The sequence below is a fragment of the Pantherophis guttatus genome, chromosome 9, assembly GCF_059756535.1.
Source record: "Pantherophis guttatus breed Tessera chromosome 9, ASM5975653v1, whole genome shotgun sequence".
NCBI classification, from domain to species: Eukaryota; Metazoa; Chordata; class Lepidosauria; order Squamata; family Colubridae; genus Pantherophis; species Pantherophis guttatus.
The window spans coordinates 15,794,269-15,817,041 of NC_142071.1; positions in this window are offsets into that span (position 1 = coordinate 15,794,269).

The following is a 22,773-nucleotide window of genomic DNA, read 5'->3' on the forward strand; positions in this document are numbered from 1 at the left end:
AACTGGTGGAAGATTATTAAAGAGATTCAACCTAGGATTAAGGAGAAATTTTCCGACAGCAAAAATCAGTGGAAAAGCTTGCCTCCCAGAATTGCGGGTGTTCCATCACTGGAGGTTTCAAAATACACTAAATAACCATTTGACCAGTATGATATAAGGTCTCCTTCCTTGAGCAAGGGCTGGACTAGAAGACCTCTGAGGTCCCTTCCAACCCTATGATTCTTTGTTCTCTCCAGCCCTAGACCCCACCCCCCCAAGCACAGGGAACCTATATTTCACAATCACAAAATACCAGGGGTTTGGAGGGCGTCTTCCTCCCTTGCCAGTCAACTAGGGGTTTAGCAAACCATGATTACAAGCAATTGCTGCAGTTCTGGCAGGTGAGAAGATTGGAAATGTGATTCACATTGGCAGCTGTTTCAGATAAACCCATCACTTTGTCTTATTTCCTGTGTGCAGATACAGTATGTGTATGTGCAGTTAGAGGGTGAATAAAGAATGCATTAAGCTATGGATGCTCTCTGGTACTGACAAGGCTATTAGGAAAATCCTCCAGAAAATATTAGGTGGAAAAGAACAGTCTTTAATTTACAGCCAGAGTGTGGGTGTTTTGCTATCGGCAATTAATAAGGCTGTACTTTATATACACTGCTGCATTAGGAAACTGCCTTAGTCATTGTATAAGCTAATTTTATCTTAACCCCACAGAAACAAAACCCAATTTAATGTTAGTCCTGTCATTCCCAGTATGTTTTATAACATGGCCCTCAAATGTCATCCAATCTGACTTTAAGATAAACAGAGCTCTGTGTTCCTCCTATTGTTTCACCTCTAATTGTTCTGGAGTAGTTACTGTGGGGTTCTTGGTGGTTTCTTGCACCACTTGACTCACTTCATTACCAAACTAGATAAGATCATCAGTGCCAAGAACCCCACAGTTCAACCCTGAGCTATAAATATTCTCTTCTGTTAGACTAGTTATTTTTTTAGAGGGATAGGGTATTAACTTGTTCCAACTCCTATTTTCTTTATGCATTGCATAAATTTTGAAGACTATTTTGGAAGATCACCTACATTTCGTCCAATTATGGAAATACAGTATGCTGTTCTGCTTTAAGATACCAAGAATATAGAGTCAGAGATAGAAGAGAAGGCAACTAATAAACATAGACATTCGAAGTCCACCCCTGAAGAATCATTATGTCTAGATTTTAAGATTATAGAGTTACTACACAATCTCCGCCCCTCCCCAGTTTGAAAACACAGAATTTTGTGTCCATCTTGCAATTTTAAAATATCCATAAACCTGTGGAAGAACTTTAGACTTCCATGGTGTCCTTTATTTCTTTATTTTACTCTTTAACCTTCATGAGGTTCTTTCACCCAGAAAGGCAGTGGGATTTACAGCCTAGAATTCTGTTTCCAAAGGGAAAACATTGCTGGATCTCTCCAGAGTACAAAATCAGGGTCCCAAAGTTGCAATTTGTAGTTGCAGCAGAGGACAAAAGAAGTGATGCCTAAGACAATTCTGTGGAAAGATGCAGATCCTGGAATGAATCATACCAGTTCATGTTGTCAGCAAAATGGGTTTGGAAGAAGTGGTAATAGTTCTATCCTGCAAGGTGACAGTTTATAAATAGTGCTGAATTTCCCCTCCACATCCTGATAGAGACTATTGCATATCTTTACCCTCAAGTTCCAAATACAAGAGATTTTCATCTGTCAGGAGCAAAGCTGGTTGGAAATTTTGAATAGACCATGTCAATCACTTGGGAAGACCTAAATTGAGAAAGGTGGCTGGGGTTGAGGTGGGTTCATCCTTCGCATCAAAACCATCTTAGGTGTGTGTGGTTGGATCTTTGTGTGCCGTGTGAATCTGTTGCAGTCTATCAAGTGAGTTTTGTTCACTCATCTGGATTGCTGAACTCAGTCCTGTGGATCATTTAGCCTTGGTTAATTAAGCCATGGTTTGGCATTCTGGCTGATCCCACTCTGATGATAACACAGCTGGTCTTCCTTGCTGCCCTAAGAAGAATGTATGGTCAAAGAGAAGCAGCAGGAATGGAGGGCAGGGGAGCCTGGGCTGACCATCCACCCTCCCTTCTTCTCCCATCCCAGAGGTTTCCACATTTGGCCTGCAGAATTCCAAGGCACCTTTAGAGCAGGGGTCTCCAACCTTGGCAACTTCAAGCCTGGCGGACCTAAACTCCCAGAATTCCACAGCCAGCGAAGCTTCAAGTTGCCAAGGTTGGAGACCCCTGCTTTACAGGGCTGCAAAATAAAGAATTCTCTTTGATGCCCCCTAGTGGCCGCTCAGGATCGCGCACATAGCAGCCCGGCTGCGGGATCCGCCGAGTTGCCGGTGCGGGATTCGGCGTGGATGGGCGGCGAGGCGGCCCCCTCCGCTTTCCTCCTGTGTGCGTGCCGCGTGTTAGAAGGCTGACGTTTCAGACAAAGGTGGACAGCGCGCGATTCTTTTTCAAACGAAGCCGAGAGGGTGGACAGAGAGACGGCGGCCTGGTTTTAGCCTGTTCTTGGGGACCGGATGATGATTAAAACAAAGCCAGCCGAAGAAGATCATTCCCACCTGTCCCGGGAAGACAGACGGTGGAAGTCAAATTCGGAGGAGCGGGGGCACCAAAGCTCCGCGAGCGCGAATGACGGGGCGCCCAGGCGAAGCAGGAGAACCTGCAGAAGGCTGCGCCTTCCCACGCTCCGTCGCGCGCACACGTGTCTGCAGCAACAGCGGCTCTTGTGACAGCGCGGCGAAGAGCCAGCGGCAAATTTTCTGCGATGAGGCCGGGAACGGAAGGCGAGAGAAGACGGGACTCGTGTATTGCGGGATCTAATTCCTCGCGGGGGCAGACGCGCGTCGTCTTTGTCGGCGCCTCTCCCGGGCGCGTTTCTTCCGAAAGGAAAGCGGAGCGAGGCCTCTGATGGGTGGGAATGGCGGGGACCCGCCTTGCTTAGCGTCCGTCTCTTGCCTTGCCCAAGCACCGCTGCCAGGAGTGGGGTAGGGGCTTGCTGGCAGCTGTAGCTGCCTTCACCAGATGGTGGTGGGGTGTGTGTATGTGTGACCGTGGAGGAAGAGAGCCCGGCTAGTCTACGGGACGCAGAAATCCGGTTGCGATTCTCCAGTCTGTGATCCCCAGGCATCAGAGGCTGCTTTCAGACTTCAGCGGTGGGATACATTTCAGGAGCCATTTCTGTGGACATGAACGCAGAGTGGGGCCTTTTGAACAGACTGGGATTCCTGAGGAGAAAAGAGCTTTTGGTCGTGGAGCAGGGTTCATGCTTCCCTCTGAACCGGGGAGACCCAGGTTCCGCTCCTCCTCAACCACGGAAGTTTGGGTCACTCCTTCTTTGCCAATCCAACATATCTCAAGAGAGGAGGGGGTGTTGTGGGGAAAATGTAGAACTGTTGAGTTGTTAAGAGGACAGATGAGATTAAAGCAAACACCATCTAGTATTTAGATCAGTGTTTCTTAATCCTTTTTTGCTCAAAAGACCCTTTCCAACCTTTAAAACTCGTGGGAACTCCTAAAAAAGCTTGTTTGTATGGGTTAGATTAATCAATATTTACCATATTAAAAATTAAAATTGATTCATAAGATATTTCTTGAACGAACAATGTTCATTATTTATTTATTTATTTATTTATTATATTTCTATACCGCCTTTCTCCCGTAGGACTCAAGGCGGTGTACAGTCAAGAAAAATATAGACACACAAACATCATAAAATTGCTAATTAAAATTGTTACTTAGTTTGGTCAATTAAATAAAACCCAGAATTAGATAACATTTAAAAAATCATTCGCATGTTTGTATGTTTAGCCCTGCCTGTTGGAACATCAGGGTCTTGAGGGCACGGCGGAAAGCACGGAGATCAGGGATATTCCGTATCTCTGGGGGCAGTTCATTCCAAAGGGTTGGAGCCCCCACAGAGAAGGCCCTCCCCCTGGGAGTTGCCAGTCGACATAATTTGACTGACGGTACCCTGAATAGTCCCTCCCTGTGAGAACGAACTGTGGGAGGCTATTGGTGGCAAAAGACGGTCTCGTAGGTACCCAGGTCCTAAGCCATTTAAATAAAATAAAAATGTTAAACCCTTAAAAAAACCCTGTACTGTTAAACAAATAAACATGTAACAATAAAAAGTAACAAAGTAAAGTATAGGTAGTCCTCGATTTACAATAGTTTGCTTAGTGACCATTCAGTTACAATGGCACTGAAAAAAGTGACTTAAAACCATTTTTCATATTTATGACCATTGCAGCATCCCCATTGTCATGTGATTTACATTCAGCAGCTTGATAACTGGTTCATATTTATGATGGTTGCCATGGTCATGTGTTCCCCTTTTGCAAACTTCTGACAAGCAAAGTCAGTGCGGAAGCCAGATTCACTTAACAACTGTGCTACTAACTTAACAACTGTGGCAAGAAAAGTCATAAAATGGAACAAACTTGACAAATTTCTCACTTGGCAACATAAATTTTGATCTCAATTGTGGTTGTAAGTCAAAGACTACCTGTACTTTCGGAATAGTCATTCAATCAACTGGGGGTCTTGCCAAAAATGAGAAATATGGATTTACACAATTGTATGAAACTTGGAGCTATATTTTGCCTGGGGCTTGCCCATGGGTGACATCTGGAGCAATTGCAGCTTTACTGTTGAATACAAATGCAGGTTGATGATGGTGATGAATGTTAGCTTCCAGAAAAGGATAGCAGCCTGAGAAGGACTTAGTGTACCCTTGGTCCTTAGGAGATACCCCTTCTGATGCATGGGACTACAACAGTGGTGAAATCTGGCCAGATATATCCGGTTCACGCAAACCGAGAGCACCAGTGACAGGAGCCTCCGCCCACCTGCCAGGACATCATTATGTCCCGTTTTTGACCCTCTGCGCATGCGCAGAAGAGATGCGGGTGCTCACATTCCCGAACCGGTAGCGAAGGTAAGTGCATTTCACCACTGGACTACAACCTCCATTGGTTGCTGCTTCTGCTGGCTGGAAGGTATTATAGCTATAACCCACACATCTGAAAGTTACTTGGTTGGGAAAGGCTGGTTAATTTTGGGGAATTGGGAAAGTAATTTATTTCCAGAACTGTCTATTCAGCCCAGTTGCTTAAGCTCCTTTCCTTTCTCTTCTCCTCTGATACAAGAATAGTTTTTGTCTGATACATTTATGTTTTATTGTTTATTTCATGTGGAAGAAACTAACTCAGGGACTTTGATTTCTTCCTAAGGGAGAACATGCAAGCATGAAAAAGAACGGAAACAAGAAGCATGACAGTTCCTCCTCAAAGAACTCTAGGTACTGATCTGGGACAGAGGTACACGATGGACATCCCAGCTTCCTGAAACAGCTTCCTCCCAGCTGTTTCAGAAGCTGCGCCTGAATGACTTGTAAGAGTTAAATAGAGATGAAGTCGTCTTTGGGGTTCAAAAACATCTCCTCCCCATGTTCCTTTAAGTGGCCAGGTTGAAGTTATCTTGACTGCCAACTCCCTTGCCATGGGTGTTTTGCTAAACAGAAACTCTGACTTTCTTCTTGGGTTCAACATTTCATCTGGAACTCCTACACCACTTGTAGTCAACCAGTCTCTGAAGGACAGTGAACTGGTGCAGCCATATTCAGAGGGCACCCAAGCGGATGACAACTCTCCGGGTCCAGCAGTTTCCTTAGTGCTTCCCATCATCTATGCCTTCATCTGTGCCTCGGGTGTCCTGGCCAATGGGCTGGTGATGTCAGTGGTCCTGGGCTGCAAACAGAAGGTTGCATCGGACATCTACATTCTGAACTTGGCCACGGCTGATCTGCTGTTCCTGCTTGGCATGCCTCTCATCATCCATCAGCTGCTTCAGGAGCGAGGCTGGTATTTGGAGACTTTCTTTGTTCGGCTGCAACTACCATTGATCTCAATAACCAGTTCAGCAGTGTTAGGTGTTTTGTGCCAGCCATGGCAGTCTCTTCAAAGGCCACCAAATGGGGGCAAAGAGGCACCTTTGATCCCACTGGTGGGTCAAGGGGCTCCGGCCCCTGCAGCCCCATTGGGGAAAGTTAATGGCCCTCCGGTCCCCTCACACACCTTGTAAGGGAGGGGCCAGGGGCCCCTATAAGAACCCCTGCACAGGGGCTGCTCCTTCCCTTTCCTTTTTTACCCTTTCCCTTTTGCCTGCTCTTGTTCTAGTCTCCTATGGGACTGACCCATGGGCTCAATCCAGACATGGATGCCTCCATGCCTGGGACCTTATTTTACCCCACTTTTACTTCTAAATAAAGACTTAATTTGATTGCATCCTTGCGTGCTGACCTTTTCTTGGAAGCGCCCTCAACGAACCATCATTCTTCGTGAGATCCCTCACAAAGTGGTAGCAGAGGATGGTTTGAGGCAACGCTTCCAAGCCAGCAGAAGCAAGATGCCAGGAGGTTCCAGCAAGAACCCCCAAGAGATGGATGGCAGGACTTCCCCGGTCATGACCAGGAGTCTCGGAGCAAGGTTGGCAGCCCTGCATCCAGTCCCTGATGCAAGCTTTGATCCAGAGGAGGGTACAGATGATCTCTATGCCCCCAGAGGACCCAGCGGAATGCAAGGGACCCTTTTGCATGCTTCCTTGCAGCTGCAAGCCACAGAGGAAGGCATGGAAGACCAGCAGTCCACCCAGGACTGCCAGGACACCGGGGAGGAGGCCAGGGACAAGGCCACCCCCAGCGTAGACCAGCTCACTGGTGAGGAATGCAGAGAGCTGCTACGAACGCTCCTGGCAACCCGAGGGACGCCAGGAGCCCAGCCACGTGGGACACCAGCGCAGAGGGCCTCTGGACACCGGATAAGTCCTTCCCCAGTGCCCAGGAGGCTCCCCAACATGGCGGCCCCCAGGCCACCTACTCCAGCGAGGCTTGGTAGGCCTCAGCTAGGCCATGAGGCCCAGCAATGGATGGCAGCCAGCCAAAGCAGCATGCAAACTGCTCGCCCCCCCCCCATAGGCAAGCCTCGAAGTCTGCCCAGCCGCTCCTGCTGCAGCAGGCATCAGGGCTGCAATCCAAGTCCTGGTCGCAGCCCTGGAGGCCACAATGACCATGGCCTCAACCTCGGGGGCAGCCAGCCTCCCTCAACAACCCCAGGGGACCAGCGAGGGGGGGTGCGTCCAGTCCGGAGCCCCCCAGCCAGGGCGCAGGCCTCCAGAGAGCCCCAGAAGAACCCCTGGGGGCTCCGGCCTTCCCAACACCCCCACCGAGGCAATGGAGGACTCACCTGGATGACTTCAGGGGGCCTCCAGCCAAGCCTCCCACCTCCCAAGATGGCTGCCTCCTCCGGAGTCTTCAGGGCCAGCGGTGGGCCCCTCCAGGCAATCCTCAGCATTTTCGGGCTTTTCCAGCCCCATCCTGCAGCCTTCGCCCCCTGGTAAGTGTTCTAGTACCAGGGGGGCTTCCAGAAGACTCTTCAGAGCCCCACAGGCCTGGGCCCAGGCCTGGCCCTGAAGCACAGAGGGAGAGGTCCGCCCCCATCGGCTCCTGGGCTGGAATGAGATCTGGGCATGCTCAGCAGTTCGCACATGCTTAGTTCGCTCCACCTGAAAAAGAAAAGAATAATCAGAAAAATACCTACACTGGCCAGCAGAGGGATCCCTCTCCCATTTACTTCAATGGAATCAAAGCAAAGATACCTTGGACAGCAAAATATATCAGCATTTTCTGCCCCAGCTGTGTCTGTTCTCCCAGATAATTTTCAGAAATTACATCTGGCAGGGGATAATTATAATATATGGAACAAAGAGATTCAGGTATGTCTCTGAAAAGAGGGGACCCTAGAAATGGTTTTAGACCCCCCACCTTTCCCTTGGGGACCTCAAGAAGAGTGGTACCACAGGAGAGCCTATACCACTCTACTGAGCTCACTGGATGCTAAATTGTACCCTAGCATACCAGATGGGCTCACAGCTGGTGAAATTTGGGGGTTGTTATATAGCCTATTTAATAGTGATAACTTGGGCTCCACCACAAGACTCACAACTGAGTTCTATAACACCAAGCTAAAATTTGGGGCTAGCATGGCTGAGCATCTGGGAAAGTTGAAGGCACTCAGGGCAGAACTGGTGCTCAGGGACTACCCCGTGACCGAGGCCAACATGATCGCTGTCATTCTGGCATCCCTGGACAAAAGTTGGGGCAATTTTATTGTCTCACTAGAGGGAACCAGAAAGGAAGCCATGACTCTGTCCTACCTCACAGGGAGGCTCAATGAGGAAGACAGGAGGCGTAGAGATGCGGGAGAGTACACCAGGGCCACAACTTATCGCATCAACAGAAGGCACCAGAGTTCAGAGCAGGTTAATGCTCTACCCAAGTGTTTCATCTGTGGCTCTGAGGAGCATCTGAAGAAGGACTGCCCCCATTACCAGCAAGGACCTAAACGTGGCTCCAATCAAGGAAGGGTCAGGGGGCAGAGAAGGGGGCCTGGCAGGGGCAAAGGTGGTGCTAAGGGCAATTTTGTGAATACTAACTATTTCACCCCCACCACAAAGGCTGATGGCCCTACTGGCCTCTGGTTACTGGACTCTGGGGCTTCATCTCACATTGCTAACTTGAGGCAAGGTGTCAGCCTCAGCTTGCCTGCTTCAGCTGCCATAAGAAACGGGGAGGGATTAGTTATGGAGCAAAGGGGGGGAAGGGAGCAGGAGGTGGTTTTGTCTTTGTAGGAGGGGACTTCGTGAGAAACGAAACTGAATCTTCAAAAGGGGATGGCTGACCAACTGTCCGACATTCCTGATGAATGACACTGCCAGACGTGTTGCCACCTGACCTTTGGAAGACCTTTGGATTGGCTGATGATTTATAAACACGAGGGGGGGAAGAAGCTTAGTAGATGCATTTCGCGCGTTTTGCTCACTTCCAGCTTTAACTGGGTTGTTAATCATTTCATATTCAGTAAAAGTACCAAATTCTTCAAAATGCTTGACTTTGGGGTTTTCTTTCCTGGATATTGAAGGAAGCATACCTGACATTAAGCTGGAAGTCACAACCAGTCATCCCGGACAAAAACCGAGGGGACTGTAAATCCAAAATATGTCAGATCGGGGGAGTGATGGAGAAGAGAAGATGGGGGCAGCCAGTTCAACTGCCCTCCAGTCGGAAAAGGAGACTGCAGAATGGTTGGAAAAACTCCATTTGGAGACGGAAGAGGCCAGATGGTCAAAGGGAGTGGGGAGACTGCCGGACTGGGGAGAGGAACCCCGGGGAGTGACAATTTCCAGACCCCGGAAAAAGGAGGCAGTGTGGATGCAAGAACAGAAGGAACGTCTCATGATAGACCAAGCCTTGCAACTTATCCGTGATGTAGAGGAAAGCAGAAGAAACCGTGAGTCTTTTGGGATTCCTGGGGAGAAGGAGAGAGAAAGCCCCAGGGGGGAGCCAGGAGAAACAGCCTGTGGGGGAGAGGAAGAGTTTGAGGAGGGAGCATCCCAGACTTCGGCAGCTCGAGGGAGAGATGCAGCCGGCCAGAGAACCCCAGCCTTGCAGGCCCCTCCCTGCAGACGTAAAAAGCCAAAAATCCCCCCCCTTCCTGGGAAGTTTGATGGGAATCCTAAAGCCTTGGGATTTTTCCTGACCCAAGTGTGGAACCACATGCAGGACTGGGGGGAGGACTACGAAACAGAGGCGGCAAAAGTCAGAAGCGTCGCGAATGTCCTAGAGGGAGTAGCTGCTGAGTGGATGGTGGTTCTCCACAATAATAACTCCCCCTTGCTGAGAAATTACAACCAGTTCATGAGGGCCCTTAGAAGGCGTTTTGAAGACCATCTAGCTGAACGAAAGGCGAGACTCAGAATGAAGAGCATTCAGCAGGGCCGGAGGCCGGTGGCAGAGTATATCCAAGAGTTTCGTGAACTGGCACCCTATATGACAGGCTGGTCAGAAATGGCTCTTTTGGAGAGTTTCAAAGATGGATTGAATGAAGAGATATATCGAGACTGCAGGAGCATGGGGGTCCCCGATGATTTGGATAGATGGTACATAGTAGCTGAGGATGTGGAGATCGAGCTGAAACGGAGCGAACTCCGAGGAAGGCGGATGGGGGACCAGTCATCCTCTTTCTACTGTAAGGGGGCGCCCAAGATGACTGGCGGGAAGACCGAATCCAAACCCAAGTCAAAGCCCTTCACCTGTTTCAAATGTAGGAAGGAGGGTCACCGGGCGGCTGAATGTTTCTCCAAACCACCGCCAAAAGCCACCGGGGCAAGCCAAAAGAAAGGCGATAAAATACCCGCCAAAACCCGCGGCACCGCCCTGAAAGGAGAAGTCGTTGAGTTCACTCCCCGGAACCAGGGTGAGTTGGGAACTCCGACCAACGATGACGACAGCGAGACGGACTCCGACTCTGACACCAACGAACGGGTGAGTCACACGGAAGAACCCTTACTCATCCCCGTAGAAGTAAGGGTGCCCTCCACAGGAACTCACGCGCAATTGTTAGCCCTGTTGGACTCGGGGTGCACTAGGTGCATAATTAGCCCCAAAGTAGTGGAGGAAATGGGACTGAGACTGAAAACTTTAAAAAGACCCATTGCATTTTGTCAATTAGACGGGTCGATTGCAGGAGGGGGCCCAGCTAGTTTTATGACCGAACCCCTTGAACTGCAGTTGGGGAATCATGTAGAGAAGCTCAGCTTTATTGTAGCACCTGGCATGGAAAGGCCCCTCATTCTAGGACTGCCCTGGCTTCGTAAATGGAATCCACGAGTAAATTGGAAAACGGGAGTCCTGCGCATCCGTACGGCAAAACCAACTCCGGAAAAGGAAGGCCCCTCCCTAAGGGACGACATGAGACCAGAAAGGGGGGCAGTAGCCATTAACTATATTGAGGGAGAAGAGAAAATTCCAAAGGAATATTGGGACCTCAAGTGTTAAGTGTTAAGTGTTTAGTGAAAAAGCATCGGATGCTCTGCCTCCCCACAGGGCCACTGACTGCACCATTGAAATACTCCCAGGGGTGAAGCTTCCCAAACCAAAAATATACCCCATGACACCTCGAGAATTGGGGGAATTGCGAAATTTTATTGACAAAAACTTAGAACGGGGATTCATCGAACGAGCCAAACCCAAGGTGGCAGCGCCAGTAATGTTCCACGAAAAGAAAGATGGATCCTTCAGATTAGTAGTTGATTATAGAAACATAAACGCCATTTGCGTGGAAAATGTCTATCCCCTCCCACTTATGAAGGACATGTTGGCCCATTTAGGGAAGGGAATTTTTTTTACCAAACTTGATTTAAGAGAGGCATACTACCGAGTGAGAATAAAAGAGGAAGATGAATGGAAGACAGCATTTAATTGCCCACTGGGATGTTTCCAGTTTAGAGTACTCCCTTTTGGACTACAGGGGGCCCCGGCTATATTCATGCAGCTGATCAACGAAGTGTTGCATGAGCACCTATATAAGGGGGTGTTGGTCTATTTGGACGATATTCTAATTTATTCTGACAACATGGCCGACCATGTAAGATTGGTTCGAGCGGTCTTGAATAAACTCAGAGCAGCTGAACTCTATGCCAAACTTTCTAAATGTGAATTTCATCAAGACAAAATCGACTATCTTGGATATCGTTTATCGCATGAGGGAATAGAGATGGACCCGGAAAAGGTCCGGGCAGTAATGGAATGGGCCGCACCACGCACCCGTAAACAGTTACAGAGTTTCTTAGGGTTTGCTAATTTTTATAGACAATTTATCCCCTCTTTCACGAAAATCGCACTGCCAATTACAAACTTGCTAAAAACCAAAGGGGAAGTAAAACCCAAACCCTCGAAACCACTAGAATGGACCATGGACTGTCAGGCCGCTTTCGAAAAACTGAAACGATTGTTTGCAGCTGAACCTGTGCTCAAACACCCCGACATAGAACAACCTTTTGTAGTACAAGCTGATGCTAGCGACGTCGCCGTAGGAGCAATACTCTTGCAAAAGAATGAGAATGGAATATTACAACCCTGTGCTTACACATCCCGTAAACTATCCGAGACAGAAAGGAGATGGGGCATATGGGAGAAAGAAGCGTTTGCAGTTAGATGGGCGCTGTTAACATGGAGACAATTTTTAGAAGGGGCGAAACACCCTTTCGAGGTGTGGACTGACCATAAGAATCTAGAAGCATTAAAACCACCACGCAAACTATCACCCAAACAGGCACGCTGGGCCCAACATTTCAAGCGATTCAATTTCACTTTACGTTACCTTCCTGGGGGAAAAAATTTCATGGCGGACGCACTTTCCAGATTGCCACAGTACAACAGCATCAAGAAGGAAGTGGTTCAACCAATGATCCCCTTAACGCAATTGGCAACACCTGTCACTACCAGAGCGCAGAGTAAAACCGATCCAGAACTCTCGGGGGATTTACTCGAAAAGTTACGAGAAGCGCTAAAAGCTGACGAGTGGTTTAAAATCCACTCGAATGAATGCACACTTCGCGACGGACTAGCTTGGGTTGGATCGAAATTGTATGTTCCGACTACATTAAGGCCAACTATATTGAAATATGCTCATGATGCCAAGGCCGCAGGACACTTTGCGTTTGTCAAGACTTTACATCTTGTTAAGAGACAGTTTTGGTGGCCTGCACTTAAAAAGGACATAGAGGCATATGTGGCTAGCTGTCCAGTATGTGCCTCGGCTAAAAGGCCTCCAGGAAAATCCCCTGGATTACAGCAAAGTGTGGCTAGACCGAACGCCCCATGGAAGGAAATATCTATGGATTTTATTGTGGACTTACCAGACAGTGAGGGCTGCACTGTCATTTGGGTAGTAACTGATTTGTTTTCCAAACAAGTACATTTCATCCCTTGCTCAAAGATCCCTTCAGCAAAAACCCTCACAAAATTGTTTATTCGGCAGATTTACCGACTACATGGATCTCCGAAAAGAATAATTTCTGACAGGGGTGTGCAATTTACTTCCAGTTTCTGGAGAGAGTTTTTGAAATTGATAGGCTCCGCACAAGGGTTGAGTTCCAGTCACCACCCTCAGACAAATGGTGCTTATGAAAGAACCAATGGGGTGCTCGAACAATACCTTAGGTGTTACGTAAATTACCAACAAGACAATTGGGTAGACTTGTTGCCATTTGCAGAAGTGGCATATAACAATTCTGTACACAGTAGCACCGGATTCACCCCTTTTAAGGTCGCATCGGGCCAGGATTTTGTACCCATTCCCGAGTTACCTCAAGATGATCCCCAAAATCCCTCCTTGATGGATTGGATTGACCAACTAAAGAGCACCTGGGCAGTGACTCGGAAGGCATTAGATGAAGCACACCGAGCTCATAAAGCGCAAGCCGATAAGAAAAGGTCCCCAGCTCACATTTATAAAATGGGGGACAAAGTCTATTTGTCTACCAAATACTTACAAACCACCCAGAAGTCCAAAAAACTGGGGCCTAAGTATGTAGGACCATTCCGTGTGATTAGACTGATTAAACCAGTGACAGTTGAATTGGAATTTCCAAAAACCTTGAGACGAATACATCCTGTATTTCATGTTAGCTTATTGAAACCTGAACACTCATCTCCCCTAAGGGCTGATCAAAGCACCCCTCCAATTCCCATTCTCATAGAGGGGGAGCAACATTTTGAGGTTAAGGAAATCTTGGATTCTAGAAAACACCATGGTAAAGTCCAATATCTGATTGCCTGGAAACATTTCCCTCTATCTCAGGCTGAATGGGTAAATAAACGGGATGCCCGAGCTCCCAAGAAAGTACAACAATTCTATGCCAAATACCCAGATAAACCATAAACCATAATTATTGTACATATTCTGTTTCTCTCTCTTTCCTTTCCTTTTATTTAGGACTAATGCCTCTTCTGCAAGGGGGGCCGAATGTCAGCCTCAGCTTGCCTGCTTCAGCTGCCATAAGAAACGGGGAGGGATTAGTTATGGAGCAAAGGGGGGGAAGGGAGCAGGACACAAGGCTTTAAAAGGTTAAGGAGAATTAACTCCTCCATTAAGGTTGCAAATGGTAACAATGCTTTGGTTGTTGGGGAGGGCACTGTCTCTGTACCAGGGCTGGGCAATGTCGAAGGTGTATTACACGCTCCCTCTATAGCCAATAACCTGTTAAGCATAACCAAGCTATGTGATGATGGCAGGGTGGAGGTATTGTTTCGCAAAGGGGGAGGTCATGTCACTCGAGACAAAAGGGTCATTGGGAATGTTACCATTAGAAATGGTTTGCCATATCTCTCCCCCGAGTACCCAGCCACAGGAGACAGCTCACAGGGTGCCACCCCAGAAGGGGCCTGCGCGCAGAGAGAGAGAAAGGCTCCACAGCCAGCTCCCAGGCTGTCAAAGATGCACAAGACTGAGGCAGTTGTGCCCACGCCGCCTCAACCGTACCACGGCCTTCCAAGGCCAATGCGGGCAAGAAACCCGAGCCTCAGCAGGCACCTAAGGCAGGTAAGCCCAAAGAAGGGCCTAAGGTGCCAGCACCGCCCAAGGCAACCAGAGCCAAGGGGGTGTCAGTGGGAAAGCCGCTGCATACTAAATGTGCCCACCTCTTACATCAGAGGTTAGGCCATGCGAGTTTCCCAGTGGTTAAAAAGATGGGGGAATTCGCTGAGGGGATTCATCTCCAGGATTGTGAGGTGTTTCTGGACTGTGCCATCTGTAAGAGGGCAAAGGGGAAGGCCGCCCCAATACCTAAGGCGTCACTGCGTAAAACTCAATACCCATATCAATTAATACATGTTGATTTGGTTGGGCCATTTACACCGTCCCTAGGAAAAAGGCAGTATTTCCTCACTGCTGTCGATGATTTCTCGAGGTATGGCCATGTGTATACCCTCACAGAAAAGTCTGAAGCCTTTGTTGCCATAAAATCATTGTACAACTAAGTGGAAACTCAGTACAAGACCAAGATCGCACAGCTGCAGAGCGACCGGGGGGCTGAGTTCATGTCCCGAAAGTTCCAGGACTGGATAAGGCACAAGGGCATACACCATTTTCGTACAGCGCCTTTTACACCTGCACAGAACGGTGTGTCAGAAAAACGTAACGGCATTCTGCAGACCATGGTGCGCAGCCTGATTGCGGATGCTGGGGTTGTGGAATTGTACTGGGCGGAGGCGGTACACTACGCCAACTACACCCTGAACCACACCTGGAGCAGCGTTGTGAACCAGACCCCATATTTTCTGGTCCACGGTAGGAAGCCAAATTTGGGACACTTGCGTGTGTTTGGCTCCTATGCTTGGGTGCACATCCCCAAGCAGCTGCGGAAGAAGGGGAGATCCGTCTCCCAGAGACTGAGGTTCTTGGGTGATCTGTCCCCATACCCACACACACACAAACACAGCCAGCCGAGGGTTAAGGAAACACTTTGGAACGCACCCAGGTCTTATCTCCCACTTGGCAGCGATAGACACACCGTCTGCCAAATGCCTTTATTTTCACAAACAGAAAGATAAGATACTTAACGTGCAAAAAGTCCAAGCAGAAATAATATTTCTCTCCGCAGTTCCGAACGAGGCTTTAGTGACTATCCAAGGTTTACTTTTGTTCGTCACAAGGATCACTGACTACTACCCTCTATTATATAGTCTCTGGGGTGTGGTCCAGTGACTCAGTTCTAATCCCTAGCACGCCTCCTAAGCTGCTGCAAATGTTTATCACGCCTTCGGAGGCGTGCGTCCAGGAATGATGTTTCTTCGTCACTCTGATCTGAGCCAGCTGTCTCCCTACTGATCTCCTCTCCCTCGGCCGGCACCTGAGACAATGCCAGAGGGGAGGGGCCTGGAGAGGGAGGCCTGGCTGACTCCTCTTCCTCATGCTCGGAGCTTTCTTCCTCCGATGGGACAGGCTCAGAGGGCGGGGCCACAACATTGGGCTATGCCCCTGGCTCCAAGGCCTACCGATTCCTGGGAGAAGGGGGCAGGACTGTGACCTCCCAATCTGCCTCCTTCGAAGAGGACTCCAGTTGGACCCAGATCCACTCAAATGATCTGGGTCCATACATTAACCGGCCCAGCAAAGCTGCACCAACCATGACACTGCCTGAGACAACCACAGACCCTGCTACCGATGAGAGCGAGGAACAGGACGAAGAGGTCAGCCTACCTGGTCCAGATGAGGAGGATGAGCCGTCCAGTCCTGAGGGGGAAGACACGCCATCTTCACCTGACTCTTCGCCTCCAGCGACGCTCCAGAGGCCCATGATGCCCAACGCCTGGAACCGAGGGCCTCCACATCCCGGTCGTGAACAGCCAGTTGGCGAAGAACCCGCAGAGGAGAAGGGTGGTGAGTGGCAGGAGGTCAGAAGGTCAAAGTGGTCCAACAAGGGGGTCCCACCTAAGAGAATTGACACATCGCATCCGTCAACAGCGTCGTGGTCACCCCAAAGACTTTCTCTGCAATCCAAGAGCTGCCCATTAAAGAGCGGGAGAGGTGGCAGGACACCTGCTCACCCTCTCAGACATATTCACTGTCACCTGTCATTGGCTGGCAAGAAGGGAATTGTTAGGTGTTTTGTGCCAGCCATGGCAGTCACTTCAAAGGCCACCAGATGGGGGCAAAGAGGCACCTTTGATCCCACTGGTGGGTCAAGGGGCTCCGGCCCCTGCAGCCCCATTGGAGAAAGTTAATGGCCCTCCGGCCCCCTCACACACCTTGTAAGGGAGAGGCCAGGGGCCCCTATAAGAACCTCTGCACAGGGGCTGCTCCTTCCCTTTCCTTTTTTACCCTTTCCCTTTTGCCTGCTCTTGTTCTAGTCTCCTATGGGACTGACCCATGGGCTCAATCCAGGCATGGATGCCTCCATGCCTGGGACCTTATTTTACCCCACTTTTACTTCTAAATAAAGACTTGATTTGATTGCATCCTTGCGTGCTGACCTTTTCTTGGAAGCGCCCTCAACGAACCATCATTCTTCGTGAGATCCCTCACAAGCAGTGTGGCTATCATCACTCTTCTCTGCATAGACAGGTAAGGGCTAATCTACATCTAAGATGGGGTAGGTGGGGCTAAAACCTTTTTCCTGAGAGAGGTAGAACAGCAGGAGTCAGCAGCCACCTGAGTGTGAGGAATGGTTATAAGTCACTTTTTTCAGTGCTGTTATAACTTTGCTCACTAAACGAATGGTTGTAAGATGAGTACTGCCTGTAACCCAGCAGCCACTTACCACCAACTACAGATAGTCCTCAACTTACAACTACAATTGAGACCAGAATTTATGTTGCTAAGCAAGGTGGTCATGTCTGATTTTACAGCCTTTTTGCCATAGTTGTTAAGTGAATCATGCAGTTGTTTAAGGAATCCAGCTTCCCACATTGACTTTGCTTGTTGGAAGCAGGCTGGGAAGGTCACAAATGGGAATCACATGACCCAGGAATGCTACAACCATCATAAATACGTCAGTAGCCAACTGCCTGAATTTTGACCATGTGACGTGAATGCTACAATGTTCAAAAGGAAATGGTTGTAAATAACTTTTTCAATGCTGTTGTAGCTTTGAATGGTCACTAAACAAATAGTTATAAGTTGAGGACTATCTGTATATCTTGGATCAGGTCCTTCCAGAAGGTCAGTCTGGCAGAGCATTAGCTAACCTTCCTCTGCACTTTGGCAGCAACCACGTGAAGGAGATGGGAAATGTTCTTGCTGGTCAGAGGAATAAGGGAATGCTGGCATGTCTTACCAACAACATAAATCACATTTTCACAACCTTGTGGTTCTTGAAGTGCTTTAGCACCCTCAATATGATATGTTTGGGGGAAGGTGGCTGATGGGAAAGTTTCTGGCAGTTTCCAGAGGAGCAGGGAGGTCAGAGGAAGGAGGGAAAGATGCAGGGAGGTTGGGGCTGCTAAGTGAGACCATCAGCTCAGATTAATCTGTGCACTATTAATGTGCACAGTGTGCACTATTACTAAGGTGACCAGACGTCCCGCTTTTGGCGGGACAGTCCCGCTTTTGAGCAATTTGTCCCGCGTCCCGCGGCGTTTCAAAAAAGTCCCGATTTTTCTTGAGCCCCAGCGGATGGCTAGAAGAAAAAAAAACTGTTTAAACTCTTGCCCGGGGCTTCAAAGGGCCGCCCTACAGGCAATCAGTGTAAAGCAGTTTTTTTTCCCCTAGCTAAGCTTCAGAAACGAAACCGAAACCAGGGTCTTTGGTGCAGCGTGACAAAATGAGGCAGAGAGAGATTTATTTTTATTTTTATTTTTCCTCCCCAAAAAAGGTAGGTGAAAAACTGCAAACAATGGGAAATTTAGGAGGAGAGTTCAAGATTTTAAAACACAAAGGAAAAAAAGCTGTATTTAACTAGGGAATTGTAATAATTGAGATACTATTAATTGTATATTGTGTTGAAAGCAGAAATGGTTAAGTTGTGGTTCGGAGGAATATATGGGAGAAATTATTTGGTTTATTATTATTGGTAAATATAATTAATTGATTTGTAAGAAATTGGATTGCATGGAAATAATTGGAATATTCATGTTCATATTGATTAATATACAAAAAAGATAGTTTTATAACTAATTGATTTATATTAAAATGTTGAATTTGTATTAAACAACTGTATTACATAATTACATAATTAAACAATGTGAGGATGGATATAAAAATAGATGACAATGGGAAGGGGTATAATATAGAATAGAAGGGAAAAATTGAATTTGATTAAGATTAGAGATGAGGATGAAGGGTAATATTGGTTTTTTAAAAAAATAGATGAGGAATAAATATGGCAAAAAGGAAATATAGAAATTGTAAATTTAATTGAAATGACTAAACGCTGTTTAAATTTGTGAACCGGCCAAATACTCTGTTCAAAGAAAATACATTGTATGTTTGTATGTGTGTTTCTAATTATTGCTATTTATTCATATTTGTTCTCTTTTATTCTTTAAAGTTTAACAATTCATTCTTTATCTTAATATCTTTATATTTGCTTGGGGTTGGCTTTCTTCCCTTTCATCTTTTTTATTGTACAGCAATCTTTCTCCTCAAACCTACCACCTCTCTCTTTTCTTTCCTTCTTACTTTCTCTTCCCCCACCCTCTTTTTCTCCTCCCTACTTCCTCTTTCTTTCTCCTTCTCCTCCTCTCTTCCTCCCTCTCTTACCCTCACTCCTACTCTAATTTCCATTCCTTCATCCCTCTCTATTGCTGTAATCCTTTAATGCATATGGACTACTCAGAGGGCTGAAAAAGTTATTTTTGACTGGTCCTCACACTTTTGACCAGTCCTCGAACTTATGACTGTCCTCACATTTTACATTTTTGCCCTATCTTGTCACCATGTTGAAGAGAAGCAGTTGTGAAATGAGTGACATGGTTGTTAAGAATGCTGCACGGGCATAAATGTGAGGATGGTCATAAGTGTGAGGACCAGTCAAAAGTGCGAGGACCTGTCAGAAATGACTTTTTTCAGCCCTCTGATTAGTCCTTTTGTGCATATGGACTACTGAGAGGGCTGAAAAGGTTATTTTTGACTGGTCCTCACACTTTTGACCAGTCCTCGAACTTACGACTGTCCTCACATTTTACATTTTTGCCCTATCTTGTCACCATGTTGAAGAGAAGCAGTTGTGAAATGAGTGACATGGTTGTTAAGAATGCTGCACGGGCATAAATGTGAGGATGGTCATAAGTGTGAGGACCAGTCAAAAGTGCGAGGACCTGTCAGAAATGACTTTTTTCAGCCCTCTGATTAGTCCTTTTGTGCATATGGACTACTCAGAGGGCTGAAAAAGTTATTTTTGACTGGTCCTCACACTTTTGACCAGTCCTCGAACTTACGACTGTCCTCACATTTTACGTTTTTTGCCCTATCTTATCACCATGGTGAAGAGAAGCAGTTGTGAAATGAGTGACATGGTTGTTAAGAATGCTGCACGGGCATAAATGTGAGGATGGTCATAAGTGTGAGGACCAGTCAAAAGTGTGAGGACCTGTCAGAAATGACTTTTCAGCCCTCTGAGTAGTCCCTATACACATAGCCATGGCCACCCGGTCACATGACCAGGTAGCCACGCCCACCCAGTCACATGGCCTCCAAGCCACGCCCACACAATAAGCCACGCCCACAATGGTGTCCTTCTTACCAATGTTAAAATCTGTTCACCTTACCCTATAGACATAGCCATGGCCACCCGGTCACATGACCAGCTAGCCACGCCCACCCAGTCACATGACCAGCTAGCCACGCCCACAAAATAAGCCACGCCCACAATGTCCCTCTTTACCAATGTTAAAATCTGGTCACCTTAACTATTACCAGCTTTCCAGATGTGGGAAACAGCATATTGTTTTTAAAGAATTGTAAGAAGACATGCTGGCCATATACATTGTATATGTTTCTAATCTCATGAGATAGGCTGACGTTTAAGAATTGTATGAAGGAAGGCCTCTGCTATGCTAGAAACCAGCCTTAACCAGAATTTGCTGATATGATAGTTACTCTAGAGACAACCCCTAGGAACTAGGACCATAAAAGGTAATTTGTAAATAAGAGCAGGGGGTGATAGAATTAGAGTAGTGGCAGGGGGTGGAGATAATGTATTCATTTTAGACACTTTGGATAGGTAGTGACATGATTACTGAGCCAATGAGGAAAAGGTGGGAGGTAAATTTGTAACGACACTAGAGAATATAAAGCAAATGTATTGATGATTTAGAGCAGGGTCCTCAAACTTTTTAAACAGGGCCAATTCACAGTCCCTCAGACTGTTGGGGGGCCAGAGTGGGTGGGTGTGGCTAGGTCATGTGATTGGGTGGGCGTGGCCAATTTAACAGTCCATTAAACAATGCACACAAATTAAACTTTAATTTGTTTTGCTCCTGGGGGTGTTTTATTTGCTTTTGTTTGCATGCTGCTCTTTTGGTTGACTTTTCTTTTTACTAGATCATTTTTTCAGTTGTTTAGGAGTCTAGTTGTCCACTTCAGAAAACTCAGTTTTGCAGCAATTCTTCTCAGCCCCGAGGAGCTTGAGAAATCTCTGTCTTTCTTCTCTCTTTCTGCCTCTGCCTCTCTTTCTCTCTCTTCCTCTCTCTCTTTATCTATCTTCTGGAGGTGGGGGAGGTGAAAAACAGGCCATTTTCAGAAGATTTTTGGCCTCCTGGGGCGTCTGTGCGCCCCGTTTTTCACCTCCTCCACCTCCAGCAGCATTCTGCAGGCCAAAAACAGGCAAATACGGCCCATTTTTTGGCCAAAAACTGACCGTTTTTGCCTGTTTTTTGGCCTCCTGTGGCATCTGTGCATCCCGTTTTACACCTCACCTACCTCCAGAATGTCTCTGCAGGCCAAAATTGTTTGCCTTACCTTTCAGTTCCAGCCCACAGGGCTAGCGAAGGTATGAAGGGTAGGTGGGATGATGTGGACGGAGCAGGCTCGCGGTCCTGCGAGGGCCGGATTAATGGCTTTGGCGGGCCACATGCAGCCCACGGGCCATAGTTTGAGGACCCATGATTTAGGGTATGTCCACTGTATCTGCGTGTGCGTGGTCCACCGTCTTTGCAAAGTGAAGAGTAAAATTACCATTGTTTTCTCTTGGACGTTTTGGCTGGTTTTTAATTTTTATTTATAACTTTATTTCGAAACTAGACAACGAATCCCACACAGGGTTTTATATAAGCATGTTCCCAGCTTTATTTGAAAATGTCAGAGATTGAATCTGTAACCCAAGCAGGCCTCTAGACCAGTTTCTCAACTCTTACACTGTCTTCTATCTCCAACATTGGTCTCATTAACTGCCCTGTAGAAAATGCATGTAGGCATGCAGGTAATCACAAAGGATGAGTTTTCTTATCCAATCTATGTTTGTAATATATATTTAGTCATGTTTTCTATAAGTGATGAGCCTTCATGTCTCTTCTCAAGATATGTAGCAGTGGTGTACTCATCTACCATTGCCCAGAGACGAACCTTGCGTTGCACAACGATGATCAATGTTGGCATATGGGTTGGAAGCTTGATTCTGGCTATTCCCGCTATGCTGTACACCCGGATATTTTGTGACAACAAGACAGAGATCTGCCTTATAGACTTGCCCATAGCGTATACTGGTACACCCTCTATCAATCCTTAATAGCATTCCTCCTGCCTTTGCTGGCCATTACTGTTGTGATCGCAGCTGCCCGGCAACTGGGATGCCGCCAGCGGATTGGCTAGAGGGGTGTGGTTAACACACGCGGGAGAGTTACTGTGTTCTTATTGGTTAGTTCACTGACAGCTCGGGGTATAAAAGAGCTGTCAGTGCGGAAGTTGCTGTTCTGTTCTGTCTGTTCGTATCATTGCTGTTGAGGTAAATAAACAGTTCTTGTTATGCAACCCCTGCCTCATTAATGTCTCAGCTAAGGACAGAATACTGGCGACGAAGGTGGGATTTAACCCCTGCTGAGACCCTATAGAGAGACTGAGATGGCCCCACCAATGTTTGCTCCCTATGATGCCCTCGCAGAGACGTGGGATGCCTATATGGAGAGATTCGAATGCTTCCTGGAAGCAAATGATTTCACTGATCTCTCCAGCGGCAGAAAAAGGGCGCATTTCTTAAATTCTTGCGGCCCTGAGATATTTGCAACCACCCGAGCCTTATTCGCTCCCGCCCCTGTGCACACCACTTCTTAGGACTCGTTACGCGAAAAGCTGAAGAACCATTACTCCCCGGCCCCTTCTAAAATAGCCCGTCGGTTCCAGCTGTGACAAGTTATACAGGAGGAGGGGGAGTCAGTAAATCATTACATGGCTTGTCTGAGAACGGCCGCTCT